The sequence below is a fragment of the Lissotriton helveticus genome, chromosome 5_1 (genome assembly GCF_964261635.1).
Source record: "Lissotriton helveticus chromosome 5_1, aLisHel1.1, whole genome shotgun sequence".
Lineage (NCBI taxonomy): Eukaryota > Metazoa > Chordata > Amphibia > Caudata > Salamandridae > Lissotriton > Lissotriton helveticus.
Genome location: NC_136065.1, coordinates 1,459,820,454 through 1,459,835,130, shown reverse-complemented (window position 1 = coordinate 1,459,835,130; position 14,677 = coordinate 1,459,820,454).

Sequence of the window (14,677 nt, the reverse complement as noted above, 5' to 3'; positions counted from 1 at the left end):
GATGCGCCGCGTGTCTGGAGGTCCGCAGAGGTGCGCACTTATCACTCATACTACGGCGAGGCCACGTGCGGCCTACAGCCCGAATATTTGTGGAAGATCCTGTGCATTTGCCTGGGCTGTTTGACGCTGTGGGAGACGGGGCGAGCCCCGGCTGGGCGCTGGGGATCCTGGCAGCTGCTATCGAGTCACCTTCCACGCAATCCTAGCGGACGATGCAGGCAGCGGGTAGCAGAGGAGCACAGGCCTTCCCTGCCCAGCAGAGGTGAGAGACGCAGTGGTAGAGTGCTGACTGTGGCAGGACACCTACAGGGTGGCCTCGGGGAGGTTGCTCTGCCACGGCACAGACCTAGACCGATCGCCCTTAGCACACCACCAGCAGCCATACGCGCGACGAAGCCGAGTGGGACCTCTGCCCCTTCATGAGCGATTGAAGGCAACCTCGGTTACTGGGGCTGGAGACACATTATATTGCGGTGATCACTTGTGCACTGCTGGACCGCTCCTCGCACAGAAGGTGCCGCCACTTGCGCAAACACTGTACTGGCAGTACAGATGCAAAAGGGATTGTCGACGGGCAGTGAGGACTGCTCCAATCGCAACTCACCGAGCACGTCCAGCCCCTACAAGCGACGCACAATGGGAAAGAATGACAATAAACAGCCTAAACTCTCTTTTGAACCTGCGGCCACTAGGAAACAGCTGCGAGACACGGCGGGTTCTGGTGGTGCCCGTGGATCATCGGGTACTGAGCCCCCCTCCACATCCATGACCCCTGAGATGCAAGTGATGATGGAGGAGATGAGGCAGGGCTTCGCCACAATAGTGGACAAGGTGGATCGGCTGTCCTCGAGGATGGATGGGGTCGCACAGAAACTGGAGGTCCATGAGGAACGCCTGGCGGAAGCAGAGCGACGCATATCGGCCGCGGAGGACACATCAACGTCCCACGATACACGCCTATCCAGGATGGACAACATTCTGCGTGTGATAGCGGCGAAGAATGAAGAGTTGGAGGCGAGGAGTAGACGCAATAACATCCGCGTCATAGGTGTGCCGGAGTCCACCAACACTGGACGTATGGAAGAATATGTCGAAAGAATCCTCACGACTGCAGTGGGCAGGGAAACCTTCTCCAGTCAATTTATTGTCGAAAGAGCACACCGTTCCCTAGGCCCAAGGCCCGAGCCTGGGAGGCCGCCGTGGCCTATTATCGCCCGGTTGCTCAACTACCGCGACGCGGCACTGCGGGCGGCGCGGATGAACCAAAACCTGACGTGTGATGGTGTGTCCTTCTCAGTATACCCGGACTTCACCCCTATGGTGCAGGAACAGCGGAAGAAGTTCTTAGACGTAAAGAAAAAGCTTAGAGACATGCAAGTGGACTATGCACTCCTGTACCCTGCACGACTCAGAGTGACCCATCAGGCCAAACAATATTTTTTCACAAATCCGCAGCAGGTAGAGGACTATATCAAAAAACTCCGCGCTACTAGAGGAGGCAGGCGAAACGAGGAGGATGATGGTGTAGACAGAGAACCTTTGGAGAATGCTGATGACTGACAATGCCTCTCTGATATAGACTGATTGACCTCCTGTCGTTGATCTGCTGCTTGATTCGTCTCCTTGGACCTGACCAAGCCCCAGATGGACTACCTTGTTATGGAATCGAGTTGCGGATTCATTGCTACGTGAACATGATGTGGCTGGGCTGGTGGCTCACAAACTGTGGTCCGATAATGGGGTTGTCGTTGAAGCGAGCAGGCTGTTGGCAAATTTGGTGGAGGTATGAGCTGCAGCTGATAAATGGACTTTCTCACTTGAATGAACTGGAGTCTTCTCCACCTGGGGAGGAAGCCATGAGAGACGTTGGCATGATGGACAGGTTCTAATCTGCAGGGGTAATGTATACCAGGCACCACCCCCCCATCTCTGACTGTTCCCGTATGGCATGTGCGGGGCGAGAGGAGATTATCGGGGTGGATTGGTGCGTTCCTCTGATGCCCCCAGAAGGGGATTCCCCACACAGTTCTTCGATGGTTGTTGAGTATGGGGTTCGGGGAGGGGGGAGGGGTTGTGGTACTGGCAAGATTGGGTTGCTTCAGTGGGAGGGCGGAGGAATGGGAGCGAGGGAGTTGGGTTGCTGCATACGGGGGGAGGGGGGAAGTATGACTGTTGGGGTTTGGGCTGTTGTGAATATAGGCAGTGTTTCGGGAGATATCCATGACGTGAACGCAGACATTGGAGCTAGTGTGACTGAAAGCGTTATGGAATGGGAGATGCGAATGTTTCAGACTGTGAGGAGACTTGCACTTGGTACGATACGAGTAAGGTCTGGCAACTTGGCTATGATTCTTTTATCGGGAGTACAGTGGTGGACATGGGTGATGACGCAGTGAATAACATCTCAATTTTGTCCTAGAATGTGCGAGGCCTTAATGATCCCAGGAAATGTAGAAATGAACTTACGTATTTAGATAGACATCATGTGAAGATAGCGTTACTTCAGGAAACTCACTTGGACCCGCGAAGGGACCCTAAATTTGCATGTAGATGGGCACTTGTGAGAGAGTTCTCTTTTTATTCCACGTATTCCAGAGGTACGGTCATCTTGATTAACAAAGCACTGCCATTCCAGAAGCTGGGAGCGAGGGTGGACATTGAGGGGAGGTATGTGATCCTATGGGGCAGAATGGGCACGGATGTGGTCGTAATTGTGAATTGTTATGCGCCCAATGTTGACACACCTGGTTTCTTCCTGACATTGTGGGGTCATGTATTGGAGGTCGAAGCCGCACACGTCATCTGGGGGGGGACTTCAACCTGTCGCTGATGCCTGCGGCGGATAGGTCGGAGGGGAGTGGCCAATACAACACAAACGCTCGCGACGCCCTGCAGGGTATACTAACTGAGGCAGGGCTAATAGATAGCTGGAGGTTCACGCACCCAGTGACTAGGGAGGGCACACATTTCACGGCACACGCGCGTACATGGGCGAGACTTGATTACTGCTTTATATCTCGGGGCCTAGCCAATGGTGTCATTAAAGTAAAACATTTGCCTCGGACCTACTCTGACCACTGTCCGGTCTTGGCTATAATTGAGATGCCGGGACTGAACAAATTGCGACCACCGTGGCGGCTGTTCCCCTCCTCTCTTCTTGACCCTGTTTTTAAGCATGAACTTGGTGAGGAGATAGAGGCTTTCTTCCCTAGAAATAAGGGGTCAGTCGAAAGTGTGGAGACGATATGGGAAGCCTTCAAGGTGACTATCAGAGGTATCACGATTGCTAAGAGCTGCGGGATACTGAGGGACATAGTGCGCACGCTGACTAAACTTGAATCGGAACTTAAAGCCCTAGAGGCGGAGATGGTCCACAACCCTAGCCCTGATCTGGCGCAAGAATTCAGGTCTAAGCTTTTGTCCTTTGAGGAGGAAGCTGCCAGGGAGGTGAGGTTCCGGGGCAAGTACTGGACGGCTAGGAGATTCTGCGAGGGGGACCGACCGGGGAAGGTACTTGCTGCACTCACGCGACACCAGCGCTATGCTACCCATATATTGGAAATCACTGATGGCAAGGGTGGGACCTATCAGGACACAAAAAGGATACAGGACACCTTCCTACAGCACTACAAACAATTATATTCCACGCAGCAGAAGGGCGAAGTGGAGTTCGGGGACTTCCTTGATGACATAGCGCTGTGTTGGCTCGGCGACAGTCACAGGGCCTTTCTTGGGTGTCCTTTTGAACTAGATGAGATTAGGGATGCTATCATGTTCCTCAGTAACGGCAAGGCTGCAGGGCTGGACGGCCTTCCAGCTGAATTTTACAAGTGCTACATTGACATTATGGCACCGGTGCTGAAGGAAGTCTTTGCAGAGTCGCTGGAGGGGGGGATACTACCAGGCTCAATGAGGGAGGTGGCGATTACCTCACTTCTGAAGCCAGGGAAAAATCCATTAGATACCGACTCATATAGACCCCTTTCGCTGCTGAATTGTGATGCAAAAATACTTGCCAAAGTGCTAGCGACTAGGCTGTCCCTACTCATGACTACCCTGATGCTACCGGATCAGTCTGGCTTTGTGCCAGGGCGAGCAACGTCGCATAACCTTCGCACGCTGTTCTCCCTTATCCCCACCATCGCGCCTGAGCTGCCTGTTGCCGCTGTGTTTCTGGACACCACCAAAGCGTTTGATTCTGTGGAATGGGGCTACCTCATGGCCATTTTGATTAGAATGGGATTTCCTCGGATTTTCATCTCATGGGTGAAGCTTCTTTACACTGCCCCAGTTGCCAGGGTCGTCATTAATGGTGTGCTTTCTACACAAATGCTGATCACAAGAGGGACCAGGCAGGGCTGCCCCCTGTCGCCCCTGCTTTTCGCCTTGGCAATCGAGCCATTGGCATGCAGGATCAGGCAACTACATACGGCCAGCGCCTTTAACTGCTACCAACGGCAGATAGGGATTTCCTTATACGCGGACGACGTTACCCTGTACGTGCGGCACCCACAGCAGAACCTTAACCCAATCCTGAGGGAATTTATTGTTTTTGGCGGCATGTCCAGAGTGCACATTAACTGGAAGAAATCACAATTCTTCCCCCTCACGGCCTCGGTTGACCATTTCCAATTGGACTACCCCCTAGAATGGTGCAGTTCGGAACTCAGATACCTGGGCATTGAGATATCGCTCTATAAAGAGGACACTATCCGGCTGAACTATGGCGTGGCTATCTCGCAATTGACAGACAATGTGACTCGCTGGATGGCCCTGCCGCTTTCGATGGCAGGCAGAGCCTCACTGATCAAGATGATCATCCTCCCGCGTTTCCTATACCTTTTTCAGAATATCCCCTACTACCCAGGCCCCTATTTCTTTAAGAGACTGCGAACTGAACTTCTTCGCTTATTTTGGGGAGGTAAACAACCGCGGCTTAGCTGGGCGGTCTTGACACAACCATACGACAAGGGTGGATTCGATGTGCCGGATTTTGCAGTGTACTATCTTAGTGCTCAGGCGCAATACGCCTACCACTGGGTTAGTCCCGCTCCCTTTATGCCACAGATTGCGGCTGAAGAATGGATTGCGCATCCGCTTCCGCTTAACGGTATGCTAATGGGAGTGATTGGTGATATTGAGACGCCTGCCACCACAGTCACGTGTACTATCGACGCCTGGAGAAGAGTAGCTAAAATGCTCGACGCTCCCATGCTTTACTCACCCGCACTGCCCCTAGCGTACCACCCGAGACTGTCATTGTTACTAGAAAATGGATTTCGATCCATGTGCAAGCGCGTTCACATAAGTACATGGGGCGATTTGTTCCAGGACGGGATATTTCGTACCAAAGATCAGATATTTCGGGTGGGTCCTCCGACTCTGATGGAGTTGTTTTACTATATTAGGCTTCGTCAGGGTATGCGTGACATACTCCCCAGCTTTCCGGATGAACCAGGGGTGGTATTGCCCTTGCATGTGCTATTGGTGTCCGATGGGAGGCATATGGTTTCTAAACTATATAATACCATCCGAGCGCAGCGTCCGCCTGTTGGGTCCAAAGCGCGAGACGACTGGAGCTCTGAACTGGATGCTGAACTCTCTGAAGAGCAATGGAATTATTGCTGCTCGGTCACGGCAAACGTCTCGTCCAGCTGTCGCCTGAAAATCATTCACTACAAGTTTATTCAGAGATTTTATTACACGCCAGTCAGGAAGCTACGATTTCGTCTCTCAGACGACGACAGGTGCGCGCGATGCCGTTTGGAAGGCGCGGGCTTCCTTCATCTGGCCTGGGAGTGTGGCGCGATACAGGAATATTGGACGCAGGTGCATGCTGCGATTCAGGTCATGATTGCAGGCCCTCTTCCACTAGACCCGGTGCTGATGCTGTTGGGGTATACCAAAGACATACCCAAATCGCACCGACGATTCGTAGATATTGCGTTGCTCCTTGCTAAAAGGAGAGTAGCCTGCAGATGGGGGAGGGGCAGGGCACCAAAATTCAAAGAATGGCTGGATGATCTCACATACTGCCAAGACCAACATGGCGTCTATGCAGACTTAATGCCTTTACATTGCAGGCCCAAAGATATCTGGTCCCCGTTACAGCTCTACTGGTTGTCCCAAGTGTCTCACAGTGACACCTCTGCGGATGAGGGTCAGATCGCTGAGCCCTGAGCAAATTAATGTCGTCTGGCGCTCGGATACAACTGCAAAAACCTAGCTGGTGGGAACAGAGTCTCTCTGCTCGTGGAGTGGCGGGCTACTAAGCGTTGAGACGTGGTAGAGGACTATGAGACACCTGTAGTTCGGATACTGCTATTTGCTGGGCACGTGACGCAGGCCCCCCCGATAACCTAATGCTGTAATCAAGTTGGGATTTTACATGCACATTGGGTTCAGTGACTAAGCACATGAAGGGGTGGCCCCTAACTGGTTGGACACCGTGCATCACCTCACGACAAACACCAATCAGAGTACCCACATTCCATATGCTTACTTGGAGGAGGCGAAGGGACACCCTTGATGCTGCACGCAGGGTACACTAGTACTAATAGGGATACTGATGGCCACCTGGTAAGGATTGAGTCAGCCACATTACACGGGTAGTCTGCTGCTCGTCCTCTCTACTACACATTGCTTGTAACTAGTTAGTTTGTTGTTGGTTCGGCCTGCAAGAGTAGTGGATCTTTCCCAATACTTGCATTCCTCACTGCATTGTGCGCAGTGATCTGCTAATGTTGTCTCCACCCTGCTGTCTGCTGTTCTATGTTTTGCTGTTAAGACATGATGAGGTGATCCAGCCCACAGGACTGTACGCTTTTCTACTGATGTACCATAAGTATTACGCTCTGTTTGATTGGTAATGATGTGAATGTCATGTATCTCTATTGACTGCACAACAAAAAATAAAGGTTTAATAAAAAATAAAAAAAAATACAAAAATAAAAAAAACTTATTGAATATACTTTGACATATAGAAGCAGAGTTCAAGTCGAATGGTGAACTCCGGTGGCCGCACTCTTTATACAAGGTACGCACAGCAGCCTAGATCTACAAAGCCTTCATAGCAATGCATTAGAAATCAGTGGCCATAACGGGCGTCAGTAACGCAGTAGGCACTTCCATATAGACACCACTTGAACTCGGCACTATAACAACTGAAATATACCAGGTACACTGCACTCGTAAAACGAGAGAGGGCCATATTATCAAACCTTGGCAACAAAATTATCGCCACTTTATCGGCAGCAAACTGCCGCTAAAGTGGCCATAATAGGTTTGACAATATGCTCCATGGAATTCCAATCTAAGCTCATGTTAGATGTGAAGGACATCTAACATGAGCTTCGATTGGAATTTCGTAGAGCATATTATCAAACCCATTTTCGCCACTTTAGCAACACTTTCCTGCCGATAAAGTGGCGATAATTTTGTCACCCAGGCTTGATATTATGGCCCAGAGTGCGTAATGTACAGCAGCTTCTCTGTAAAATCTATAATTACCTCCGAGCAGTGACAACAGATACGTTACAACAGTCTGTCAAACAGATCCACAACCTTATTACACCACTTTTGAGTCACTTTTAACATGGGTAAAGTGACCCAAGGAGCTAGTAAATATTTGTCTAACTTTTCTAGTAAAAATCTCAACTCCAGACTCTGCGACACAGTTTTAATGTTGTTTTCTCTCTCTTTCTCTCTCTCACTCTCTGTGACATCATTTGTCTTTCTCTCTTAAACTTAGACACTGCTGTCTGCTTGGATGTGTAGAAGAACAGCCCCAGTGAAGTTGTGAACAGCCACGGCCGGTGGTAGGTGTAACTGCAGGGCGGTGACGTAGGGAGGGGGAGGGGCAGAGTGGGGGGTTGTAATGTATGGATTACGTACTTTACCAGGTAAGTAAACATTTAAATAAATAAAAAGAATTTCGTTGTGTGCACTGCATCACCAAATGTGATGCAGTGCGCGCAACAAAATTCGTTTTATTTAATGGCAACAAAATTATTGCCACTTTATCTGCAGCAAACTGCTGCTAAAGTGGCCATAATAGGTTTGATAATATGCTCTATGGAATTCCAATCGAAGCTCATGTTAGATGTGAAGGACATTTAACATGAGCTTCGATTGGAATTCCATAGAGCATATTATCAAACCCATTATCACCACTTTAGCGACACTTTCCTGCCGCTAAAGCGGCGTAATGGGCTTGATAATATGCCCTTGTGAATTCCCATAGTAGCCCAGGTTAACACCAGAACCTGGACTGCTATGGGAATTCACAACAGCATATTATCAAGCCCATTATCGCCGCATTAGCTGCAGTTTTCTCACGCTAAAACGGCGATAATTTTATCGCCGTTCTTGATAATATGCCTCGTAATGCTTCAGCTCATTTACTCACATCTACATAATTCTAAACTCTAATTTTCTTTTTTCTTTTGCAGATTACCAATCGGACACCTTTTGGAATCCATTTCACAATTTGTTTATAACATTGTTTAAGTTATTTTTCCAGTTCTAATATAGTTATAATTGAGTTTCGTTTATATTTATTGTTTAATAAAAGTTAATTAAAAAAACTACCTACTTCTTTTATTTTGTGGGGGAGGGGTATGACGGCCCACAATAAAAATAATGTTGAAGTACTATAGTAAGATATTCAAGACTAGGATTGAAAACTACTGAGTTCTAACTAACAGATATAATAAAAACAACGGTGAGAAACTACTAAAATGGCGGTGGACGGAGTACATAATCAACGTTTGGCGCCTCTGCACTACCTTTCAAATAAATATATCAAAAATATGACTATTAACAATGTACAATAGTACAGCAGCGGATGACACACACGAACCGGGAAAAGAAAGCGCCAGATTTACTAACTGATATAAAGAAAGATTTGCTTGTTGAACTTGAAGAAAAAGAAAACGTGGGCTTGGAAACCACGCTGAGCATGCAAAGAGAGTACAACTGCTACACCAAAAAAAAAGGAAAGCTTTACATACTATCATAGAAATCAAGGAGCATATTATCAACAAAAGGCGATACATTATTTCCGCTTTTATCAACAGGAAACTGCCGATAAAGCGGCGATAATGTGCTTGATAATAGGCCCTTGTAACTTCCCATAGCAGCCCAGGTTCTGGTGTTAACATGGGCTCCTATGGTTATTTACAAGGGCATATTATCAAGCCCATTATCGCCGCTTTATCAGCAGTTTTCTGCCGATAAAAGCGACGATAATCAATCAATCAATATCAATCAATAATTTGTATAGCGCGCTACTCACCCAGTCGGGTCTCAAGGCGCTGGGGGGAGGGGTACGTTACTGCTCGAAAAGCCAGGTCTTGAGTTGTTTCCTGAAGGAGAGGTGGTCCTGGGTCAGCCGTAGGTGGATGGGGAGGGAGTTCCATGTCTTGGCCGCCAGGTAGGAGAAGGATCTTCCTCCAGCGGTGGCTCTGCGAATGCTTGGTACGGCGGCGAGGGCGAGGCTGGCCGATCATAGCTGGCGGGTGGGTTGAGGTACTTCGGGCCCATGTCGTGGAGAGCCTCTTGTTGACAGGGAGCCAGTGCAGGTCTCTCAGGTGGGTAGAGATGTGGCTGCGGCGAGGGATGTCAAGGATGAGTCGTGCGGAGGCGTTCTGTATGCCCTGGAGTCTTTTCTGTAGTTTGGCAGTGGTTCCCGCGTAGAGGGTGTTCCCGTAGTCAAGCTGGCTGGTGACGAGTGCCTGGGTGACTGTCTTCCTGATGTCTGTGGGGATCCATCGGAAGATCTTACGGAGCATGCGCAGGGTGTTGAAGCACGATGACGATACGGCGTTGACTTGTCTGGTCATAGAGAGGGAGGAGTCCAGGATGAAGCCCAGGTTTCATGCGTGGTCCGTAGGCTTGGGGGTGGTGCCCAGGGCAGGGGGCCACCAGGAGTCGTCCCAGGCGGAGGGCGATGATCCGAGGATGAGGACTTCCGTCTTGTCTGAGTTCAGTTTCAGGCGGCTGTTCTTCATCCACTCGGTGACGTCTTTCATTCCTTTGTGTAGGTTGGCTCTGGCGGTGGCGGGGTGAGGGAGAGGATCAGCTGGGTGTCGTCGGCGTAGGAGATGCGATGGCTGCGAGGGGGCTCATGTAGACGTTGAAGAGGGTGTGGCTGAGTGAGGATCCTTGTGGTATGCCACAGATGACTTCGGTGGCCTCAGATCTGAACGGGGGGAGGCGGACTCTCTGGGTTCTTCCGGCGAGGAACGAGATGATCCACTCCAGTGCCTTCTCTTGAATTCCGATGTTGCTGAGAGACCGTGCTAGGGTGCGGTGGCAGACAGTGTTGAATGCTGCAGAGAGGTCCAAGAGGATGAGGGCCGCTGTTTCCCCGTTGTCGAGCAGGGATCTGATGTCGTCGGTGGCTGCGATTAGGGCGGTCTCGGTGCTGTGGTTGACTCGGAAGCCGGACTGCGAAGGGTCGAGTGATCCGTTTGTCTCGAGGAAGGTGATAATGTATCGCCTTTTGTTGATAATATGGCTCATTGCTCTTTTTTTGACCAGTAAACTTAGGTGCATATTATCAAGGACCGGTGTTACAATTATCGCCGTTTTATTAGCAAGAAACTGCTGATAAAACGGCAATAATGACCATGATAATATGGCCAGGTTATTTCCCATAGAAGCCCATGTTAACACCAGAACATAGGCTTCTATGGCAATTAACAAGGACGTATTATCAAGCCCACCCTCCCAACATTAATAAAAAACTCCAGACAATGCAGGTACCCGGAGCTGGAAGGTCATTTTACATGTCACTGCCCCAGAAATGTGGCGTTCCCCGCGACGTGTACGGGAAGAGAGAGAGAGCTCAAAACATATTTTGTTTTTAAAAAGACCCGAGGGGTGCCGCTCACCGAGACTGCGGGGAGTAGGGCCGTAACCCGCCCGCATACTTCAAAATAAAACCAGAGGAGTGCCGTTCCCCAGTGCTCGGGGCACCTTACAAGTCCCCATTATGCAGAAAAATTGCCCCCGTAATTTGCCCCCCCGGGACCTAATGAATAAAACAGACTTCTTTTTTTCACCTTTTCCACCGTGTACAAGTACTGCACGAGTACCCCGCCATTTTTTATTTTTAAAAACATAAAAATTGAGCCTAAAGATCCATATACCACCCCATGACCAAGACTATATGCTCAGAATGTTTCTACCCTGCCCCGTTTCCTTATTTCTCAACTTTGTTTTACTGTTTTCTTGTGACGCTGCTCTCCCGACAAACAACATGGCTGCCAACACTTCCTGGTTTGGAGTATTGACAGCCAATCAGCATGCAACTCCTGCTCGTAATTGTACGTATTTCCATACACGTACACCGCGATTTTTCTTTAAAAAAAATTAAATAAAAAATAGAGCCTAATCATCCATGTACGACCCCCTGAGCAAGCCTAGAGGGTCAGAATGTCTCTACCCTACCCCCTTCCCTTATTTCTGAACTTTGTTTTACTGTTTTCTTGTGACTCGTTTCTAGTGAGGCACAAGATGGCCGCCAACACTTCCTGGTTTCGAGTGTTGATAGGCAGTTCACAGCCAATCAGCATGCAGCTCGCGCTCGTAATTGAACAGATTTCAGTACGCGTGCTGAACTCCGTCTCTAGATATCGCTATGATTTTACTTGCAATTTTGTCAGAAACTACTGAATGGATTTACACCATTTAACAAAAAGCACAATCTGCGAACAGAACTCTACCTCTCTGGCAAATTTCGTGTAATTCCGTTCAGCCGTTCGGGCTGTAGCCCTGGCTAAAGGTCCCTATGGAAAATTGCATGGGGAAAGCATGTTTTGGGACCCTCTTTTTTCTCACCCCCCACTTGACGAATCACCCCCAAACTTTCAGGGAAGGAGCGAAACCGAGCAGGCCATTTTCGTGGAGAAATTCACGAAGATTCGTCCACCGGCGCCAAAGTTATTCCAAATAGAATGTTGTGAATTTCCTATGGAAACTAGGTCCTAACTATAACTGCCTACTGGCAACCGCCAGTAGGTAATGTATATATATATATATACATTACCTACTGGCGGTCGCCAGTAGGTATATATAGTTAGGATTTTTTCTCTATGGGATTTTTGAAAATTCTATGTTGAATAACTTTGGCGTTTGAGGACGGAATTGGTTGAAATTTTCAGGAAAATGGACCATTTTGTTTCTGAGCAGCCCCTGAAAATTTGGGGGGGGTTTCGTCGCGTTTTTCCCATGCAATTTTCCATAGGGCGGTTGGCCTCACTTTTAGCTCGAACGGCTGAATGGATTTCCACGAAACTTGGCAAAATTGTAGGGACTGGTAGCCCGATGTGCCTTTGCTAGGTCTCAATATATGTGTTCCAGTGGATTTTGAGAAATTAACGTTCAAAAAAATATATATATCTGTAAGCGCGCTCCGGGCAGCGCCCCGGTTCGCATACCTGACGCGTAACGGAACTTCGCGAAGCGAAGCTGATTGGCTCTCCGGTGTCTGTCAACATTCTAAACAGTCCGGAGTGGCCGCCATCTTGTCTCTCGGTAGGATCGAGAGACAAAAGGAGGCCAAAACAAAGGGGTAAATGACTATAAGGGGGCATAGCAGATCCTCCCTGACCCCCTAGGTTTGATGTGGAGGCTTTAAAAGGGCCCGTGGGGGAAAAGAAAAAAAAATAATATATATATATATATATTATAAGGAAAAAAGAATGATAGACTTTTTAAATATTGTATGTTTATTGATTGTTCGTTTTGTTGGGTTTTTTTTCGTTTTTTTTTTATTTAAGTAGCAATATGTAGGTACCAATGCAGAGTCAAAAATTTAATATACACCGTCTCCTTTGTAGATATCTTGCATGTTGTTTCAGAAGTTATTGTGGAATATGGAATTCATACCATAGTGTGTCAGGAAAGAAGAAACAATATGGAGGCAGGAGATGATAAAGAGATGTTAAATACACATTGGAGATAATATAAAGTTGCACAGTATACTATAAGTCTGACTTTACATTATAATCAATTTGGTACTAGTTTATGAATTAGATATAAAAATGATTAAAGACTCGAACAATTTTTGATTATTAAATATAAATTTATTTTTCTGATTCTTTTTCAAAATTTAATAGAAAGTCTAACATTTGACTGTCTGATATGTCTTCTTTTTGACTGAACATAACTTCCCACATTTGACCGTCCTGATAATGAAGTAAGAAATCCACAGATTCTACACATTGTAGAAGTTCATGGTCCCGTGATTCATCCATGAATTCCAAGTCAATGGGTTCAATGATTTCCTCATTGTTCATCTCTAGGACAATTTCAAAGGAAACGTTCTGTTCTCCTTCCATTTTTGTGCTGAAATTTGCATAAAAAATAAATATATCAGTAGAGATAGGGCACTGTTGGGTTTAAGTTCAGACAGGTACTTGTGAGTTTATAACAGAGAAGTTATCTATGGGCACTGTATAGTTTCAGGCGTGAAGTAGTACTATTAAAAAGTGCCTGTGAAAAAGCCTAAGTAAATTCATAATTATACCACAGAAACCTAAATCAATCCATAATTATAATAAACAGGCCTTTCTCAATGTCTAACTCTTACAGAGGGATAGTATATCACTATCTGAGAATGTTTTCCCAAATTAATTTAAAGTGCATAACATAGTTCTCCTGTCAAATTTATAAAATAACATTTTACCTTTTAAAAACAAGTTTAAGTTGACAGTGAAAATGCTCTTGCAATGTACTTCAGGAAGTAGTAGTCAAAATGGCTGTGTTTCTCTCTCTTTTTTTTATATATATTGAGGTACATAACCAATCAAATGTCAGGTAAATAAAGTAGAAAATGAAAGTAACATTTTAATTGGTTGTCAATTCCAACACTTCAGATGTGTTTTGTGAAGTAATTTACCTCAGGGTATTTAGAGAGGTCTACAGGCTAAATGGCTAAATGGAATTCCAACCAAATTTGTGAAAATGGTAGGGATTGGTATGTAGTATGAACTAATCTATATTTGGTGAAAGTGTCTCCAGTGGTTTTTCTGTATATTACTTTCCCACCTTTTTTGAGCGAGCGCTTCCCGGTACGCGCCCCGGTACGCGAACCGGCAGCGTTACGGGAGTCCTCCATTTTGTGTTTCGGTAGATTTGAGATACAAGATGGAGGGCAAATAATGTTGAGAATGGGTAGAAGGGGGCACGGTAGACGTATCCTGACCCCCTAGGTTTTCTGAGGGTGGCTGAGGAGGCCCATATGTGCTAAAAAAACCATTTTTTTTTCACATTTTCGCGCGGTTAGCGTCCGGTGCGCGTACCGGGTAGCGCTCCGGGGAGCGTACTTTGGTGAAAATTAGTGAAAAAAGTTAGAGTAAAATAATAATTGTGAGTGATCAGATGTAGGGTAGCTCTGAAAAGAGCTTTTGGGTCCTGTGGCTGATGTAGGTACCTACAAGTAGGTACCAATGCACAGTCTTAAATTGAGGATGAAAATTCTGTTCCCCTCATCTGAGAAGTGAACTCCATCTGCTCTGTAGCTATCTTGCATGTAGTAACGCAAGTTATTGTTGTAGATGGAGCCCATTCCATGGTCTCTCATGTAAGCTGAAACAGATTTATTTACATGCTTCCTTGATTTCTCAATTTGTGGACAAAATTGGTTTGACCACCTCCATTTCTGTCTTTG